The sequence below is a fragment of the Octopus bimaculoides genome, chromosome 7, assembly GCF_046866305.1.
Source record: "Octopus bimaculoides isolate indiv1 chromosome 7, ASM4686630v1, whole genome shotgun sequence".
NCBI lineage: Eukaryota > Metazoa > Mollusca > Cephalopoda > Octopoda > Octopodidae > Octopus > Octopus bimaculoides.
The window spans coordinates 55,269,168-55,275,800 of record NC_142934.1 but is presented as its reverse complement, the minus strand read 5'-3'; the positions used below and the strand labels follow the sequence as shown (position 1 = coordinate 55,275,800).

General features: G+C 32.5%; 1 protein-coding gene across 50 annotated transcripts in view; it reads left to right on the top strand.

Annotated features, from left to right (window-relative positions):
• Positions 1-331: 331 nt before the first annotated feature.
• The window catches only part of LOC106869507 (uncharacterized), a 91,473-nt gene continuing 85,171 nt past the window's right edge, over positions 332-6,633 (top strand). For all 50 annotated transcript variants that reach the window (XM_052969690.2, XM_052969683.2, XM_089355322.1 and 47 more), the window contains exon 1: positions 332-406. The gene's annotated coding sequence lies outside the window, so the exon portion shown is untranslated. The remainder of the gene's footprint in view (positions 407-6,633) is intronic.

Genomic DNA, 6,633 nt, shown 5'->3' with positions numbered 1-6,633 from the left:
TTTTGTAAATAGGGGAATACAGGTTATTTTTCAAACTGAAAACTAAATTCTAAATTAAGTAATTGAAATAGATATTTCACTACTTTAAAATATCAAATAAAATTCTATTTAAAATTCTTTAAGCAAATTTATCTCGAGGCAAACGAAAATATCTTTAAAAAGTATTTTCTTACTGAAATAGTTTGGAATTCCTGGCCTTGTCAATAGTTGTTGGGTTGAAATATTTCTAAGGATAGTGTCTTTTCCACCCCTCTTATGAGAATAGTAACTTATAGATAAACTTTTTATGCTAGGTTTTTGATGGTCTCTGTACTGTTTTAATAATATCATCATTCCTACGGAGTGCCTCTTCTTTGAACATTCCAGTTGCTGATCTCTGGTCGCCATTTTTTGTTTCGATCTAAAGGTAAGGAAACCAAAGTGAAAAAACCCACCTAAAACTTGACTCTAACAGCACCCATATTACTATAAACTGTCAAAGCTTTCTAATATTTGTCTATATTGATTTGTATTACATTTTCAATAAGATTTTTTCCTTTTGATTATATATTTTACCTGTTGTGTGTGTGTGTATATATATATATATATATATATATATATATATATATATATATATACATATACATATATATATATTATATATATACATATAAATACTTATATATCATATACATATATATATATTATAGACATGTATATATACATACATATATACATATTTATGTATACATATATATATTATATACATGCATATATACATATTTATGTATATATATATATATATTATAACATGCATATATACATATTTATGTATATATATATATATTATATACATGCATATATACATATTTATGTATATATATATATATTATATACATGCATATATACATTTATGTATATATATATATATTATATACATGCATATATACATATTTATGTATATATATATATATTATATACATGCATATATACATATTTATATATATATATATACATATTTGTGTATACATATATATATTATAGACACACACATATATACATATATATATACATATATATATTATAGACACACACATATATATGTATATACCAGCGCGCACACACATTTTTTTAAATATTGATGATAATAGTGATTTTGATTTCTCTTTAAGAATAAATAGTGATGATAATAGTAATAGTAATATTAATACTAATGATGATGGCTTCTTTATTTTCATTATTACATATAATAATATTGCTTTTATCTCTCCATGGTCGATAATCGACTAACCTACCCTATCACACACTTTTCTAGCCTTGTGCCTATAGTAGAAAGAATAATAATAATGATAATTATTCAGGTGGCGAGCTGGCAGAATGATTGATAAGCGCGACGGGCAGAATACTTTGCGGCGTTTCTGACATTTTACTGTGTCAGTTCAAATCCCACCGCGGTCAACTTGGCCTGTTATCCTTTCAGGTCGATAAAATAAATACACCGAAATTTCAAACCTTGTGCCTATACTAGAAAGAATTATCATTATTAGATAAGTAATATGATGGAAATTGCAGAACGATGGTCTTAATATCTTAAATTATATAGCTTCGTCACGCATCGATTTAGTTTGAATTCCCACTTTTAATTACCAGAGGCTCACATTTAAAAAGAACAACAAAAAAGAGCTGTTGTTCAGTGCGGCCGATTCCTTCAAATACATTCTGGAACAGCCGTCTGCATTGTAATTATTTTAAGCAAGGAGGGAAGCTATAGGTGGTTGTTCGAACTATTAAGAAATTGAAGCTAAATCTCAATGAAATAACCCCAGGCTTATGCAATGCCTAAAAAACAGACAGTGCATAATGCAGTCACTTGGTTAAACAAAAAGGTGATGAAGTCATACCTGGAATGTCTTTGATCATCGAACTACTTGATCAGGGTTAATCTAATGCTAAATATCACTAGCAAGGTCACCACCACTATCACCAACATTTTGGGGCAGCAGAGTGGAATATAAAAAAAAAAGCCTCGAACTGCTTTCAATTCCCGGCGTCAGTCAACAATATCGTATCTTCGTTGCTAATACCCTTCTTACATCATCTGATATGTTCTATTCTATAATATCTATGACCTTGCGCTATTGTCAAAAAAAAAAAAAAAATCTTAGCAGTAAGAATAGAGAAACGATGTAATGAAGAACAATGATTTCTGATGTGCTAAATCTGCGAGCCGGTTTCGATTTCCCTCGTCACTAAATATTCTTGCGCATTAATTGCCCTTCAAGAAGGTCGCAGATTTATCACATTTTATTTCTCCTACCTACAGCAGTTTGTAACTAATCAATTTTTTCAATTTTTCAAATAAATCATTAAAATCATCATCATCGATGTAATTAATGAGTATAGGCAGAAACGTATATATATATATATATATATATATATATATATATATATACACACAAATTTAAAAAAACTGTTTTATAAACAAGTAAATATATAGCTAAATCATGGTTTTATTTCTAAATCGAGGAATTTATAAAATATGTATGTATGTATGTATGTATCTGTCTGTCTGTCTGTCTGTCTGTCTGTCTGTCTGTCTGTCTTTCTGTCTATCTATCTATCTATCTATCTATCTATCTGTCTATCTAATATACTTGTATATCATGAGTTGTTTGTGTCTGATAGACAGAAAAGATGCGAGAAAGAGAATAATTGAGTGTGTAAACTTCTGTTTAATAGTTTTTCATAAAGAACTGAATTTGGAAAGAAAAAGAAAAATGGTAAAATTCTACTATCGGATTTATCTTGGAACTTTACAAAATATTTTCAAAAATTTTTCTGAAGTTTCTTGCGAATTGCGTTTTTGTTTTAAACGACGAAACAACATTTCGAACAATCTGGAATATAAGACATCGTTACACGGAACTGTTTGTATATATAAATACGGACATACTTGCATACATACATATATAGGATTGTGGGAAAATAAGATAAGGATCGTATTTCTTATGTGTTTGTAAAACTCTGGGAAATGAAAAAGTACGATTCCTACTTGTGAGCGCACACACAGACATGTACACACATAAATATTATAAATAAACTATGTTTCACATTAGCATATACGAGCTGCCTCTCTCTCTCTCTCTCACTCTCTCTCTCTCTCTCTCCTTCTCTCTCACATGCACACAGGTACACTATTACAGATTGTTGTTATTTATGACACAAATTCTGTCGCACAGACACGCAGGTAAACATATACGCAAACATACATACAAACGCAAGTATGTGTGTGTATGCATGTGTGCATGAATGTATGGGTGTAAGTATTTATATGTGTGTGTGTGTGTGTGTGTGTGTGTGAGTGCGCGCGTGTATAATGCCAAAATTATTAAAAAAATACAATTTCTGGCAAGTTTTTCTTTGAATTTGAACAACTTAGTAGAAGATATGCCGCTTTATATACAGGCATATCGCTCTGTAAACACACACACACACACACACACACACACACACACACACACACACACACACACACACACACACACACACACACACACACACACAAACACACACAAAATAAGTTCAATATCCTTCGGAATTTTCAGACATTTTTCAATTTTTCTCTAAAAGTGAATATAGTAAATAAAATAAAGCTGAACACACACGTACTTGTACATGATAAACAAAATGGATAATGATAATAATAATAATAATAATAATAATAATCCTATCTACTAAAGGCAGAAGGCCTGAAAATTTGGGGGAGGGTTCTAGTCGATTACATCGACCCCAGTGCGTAACTGGTACTTATCTCATCGACCCCACCAAAAGGATGAAAGGCAAAGTCGATCTCGGCGGAATTTGAACTCAAGCACGTAAAGCTTGGCGAAATACCGCTAAGCATTTTGCTCGGCGTGCTAACGATTCTGCGAGCTCACTGCCTTCTTAATAATAATAATAATAATAATAATAATAATAGTAATAATAATCCTTTCTGCTGTAGCCACAAAGCCTGAAATTTTAGGGGAGGGGACCAGTCGATTCCTTACTTTATCGAACCCGAAAGGATGAAAGGTAAAGTCGACTTCGACGGAATTTGAACTCAGAATGTAAAGACGTACAAAGTACCGCTAAGCATTCTGCCCGGCATGCTAACGATTCTGCGAGCTCGCCGCTTTTGACATTATTATTACCTCCACCTTAGCGAAAGCGGAGGTGTTGTTTCAGTCGTGTTTGCTTGTTTGTCCGTGGACAAGATATCTCAAGAACCGCTGAATGGATTTGGATGAAACTTTCAGGGATGTTTGGCCTCCTAACTGGCACGAACTGATTATATTTTGGGATCGATCCGGTATCGGACAAGGATTCTTGATTATATTTCCGTTTTTTTAAACTTAATTTTTGAGAGGGGTCGGGTTCATTTTTAGTATTCTCGTTTGTGAGAGCAGTCGAGTTTATTTAAGATATTCTCATTTTAAAAATCATCTCTAGCTAATCGTTGAGAAGACGTTGGTGTTGCTTTGTCGGAAGTTTGCGCTCTCTGAGTGCACTTGTTTTTTATTATTATTATTATTATTATTATTATTATTATTATTATTATTATTATTATTAACGTAATATAAATAAAACGTGATGTTTTGGTCCGTGACTTTTGGCCGACTATGTACACATACATATGCACACTCTATGTGCATACAATAATAGATTGATGTATATACGCCATTACGCACATGTATTTATCTCTGTATATATGCATTAATCCCCTATTGTATAAGCCTGTAAACATATATACACCAATGCTCATCTCAATATGTCTCTGATAGATTTCACGTCAGTTTTCACAATGCCTGTTGCAAGTGTTCGTTCAACGGAACTATTTGTTCATTTTATTGTAGTTTAGTCGAGCATTCCATAGATACTTCTAGCCTTCCCTGGACGGCGTCTACACGCACACTCAGTCACAGAGTGTGTATCAAAGAAGGCCTTATTGAATTTCATGAGGTTTTAACCGACTCACAACTGTAGTGAAATATACTTAATCGAGGTGAACATAGTAAAATCAAACCTAAAACATTATCACGAATTTAACTTTTTAATCATTTGTCCATGACCATGCACTAAATGATGCACACGAATGCTAAAATTGCATACATTGATTATTATAGTCTTTTGGTAGTATGCAAAGACACATATGATCGACAAATAAAGTTCTGGAGTTGATTCTTCTTTTTCTTCAAACATTAAGCACAGATTTAGCTGATAAAATGTGACGTTGCAGTATTTCAGGAGTTATTTATTCATGTGGTGACATTTAGACAATAACTGTGATTTGATATTTAGACTGTTTGCAGATTTATAATTTTTTTCTGCTAGCATGAGGTTCTTTTCAACAATTTAACACGTCTCTGTATAACGTTTGTTTTTTTGAAATCAATAGCGTATTCTTTCAACCTCTAAAAGAAGAAGCATAATCAAAGTAGCGTTGTTTAAATTTGATTTCATAATATTTAGTTGTAACATATATATATTAACGTTTATTAAAATTTTATACATTTATGTATTTCTATATCTTTTACAGTTTATATATTATTTTGCATATTTTGCTATGTTCTTTTAACCTTAACCACACAAGGGAAATAACTTTTCTCCCAAAAGCAAAATTAATTTAGAGTTTATTTTAGAACCAGACTGCACTATTGTATTCTACAAATACCATAACATATATTTCATGATCGATATCTATTGGTCATGAAACATGATTATATGAATAATTATATCAATAATGCATTATTATAAACAGACTATATCGTACATATGTTTCATCCATTGTATTCAACACTGTAGCTTTTCATGTAAGCAAATAATATTTGTATACATCTGTGCCTTGTATTAAGTGCTACAAAATCATATAATAAACACATCATATGACTTATAGCATAGTGCATAGTAAAACAACGAGGTTCCCTATAGCATAAAAGCATTATACGTTACTGAATTCAAAGACAAGATCACATCTGTCTCTAGCTCCATCGTCCAACATTTTTCTATCATACTCTGTGCAGAACACTTATGATGTATTATCTTTAAGAGACTATATAAAATTAGTATTATCCAGGCTATAACCTCATAACGTGCATTTGAAAGCTCCTATACGGTTATCGGCTGCCATATACCATAATGTTTGTTGTTTGTCCCTTCTCGAACCATGCTTGGCTCATAAGGGTCGGTTTCCCGGTTTCATTGGTGTATAGGTTCTCCACCTGGACGGTGAGAGCAGGTGAGCTGCTAGAGACAAGAAGAGAGAGTGAGAGAAAGTTGTTGCGAAAGAGTCAGCAGAAGTTCGCTATTACCTTCTACTGGAGTCGTGTTTCGCTCTGTTCTGCTGGAGTCGTGTTTAGATTAGGTGTTTCGCTCATAAACACACACACCGCCCGGTCTGAGATTCGAAGCCGCGATCTCTCGACCGCAAGTCCGCTGCTCTAACCACTAGGCCATGGTGACTCCACTTATGCTATAATACAGCAGGGCTATTCCTTTTACTGGATATACATGCGGAACTCATAAACCAAGAAAATGGAATAAACAGGTTTTAATTACAAAACCCAACAACTGTTTCTGTGCAGTGGTAACAGCTGTGAGTTGCTATGTCTTTCA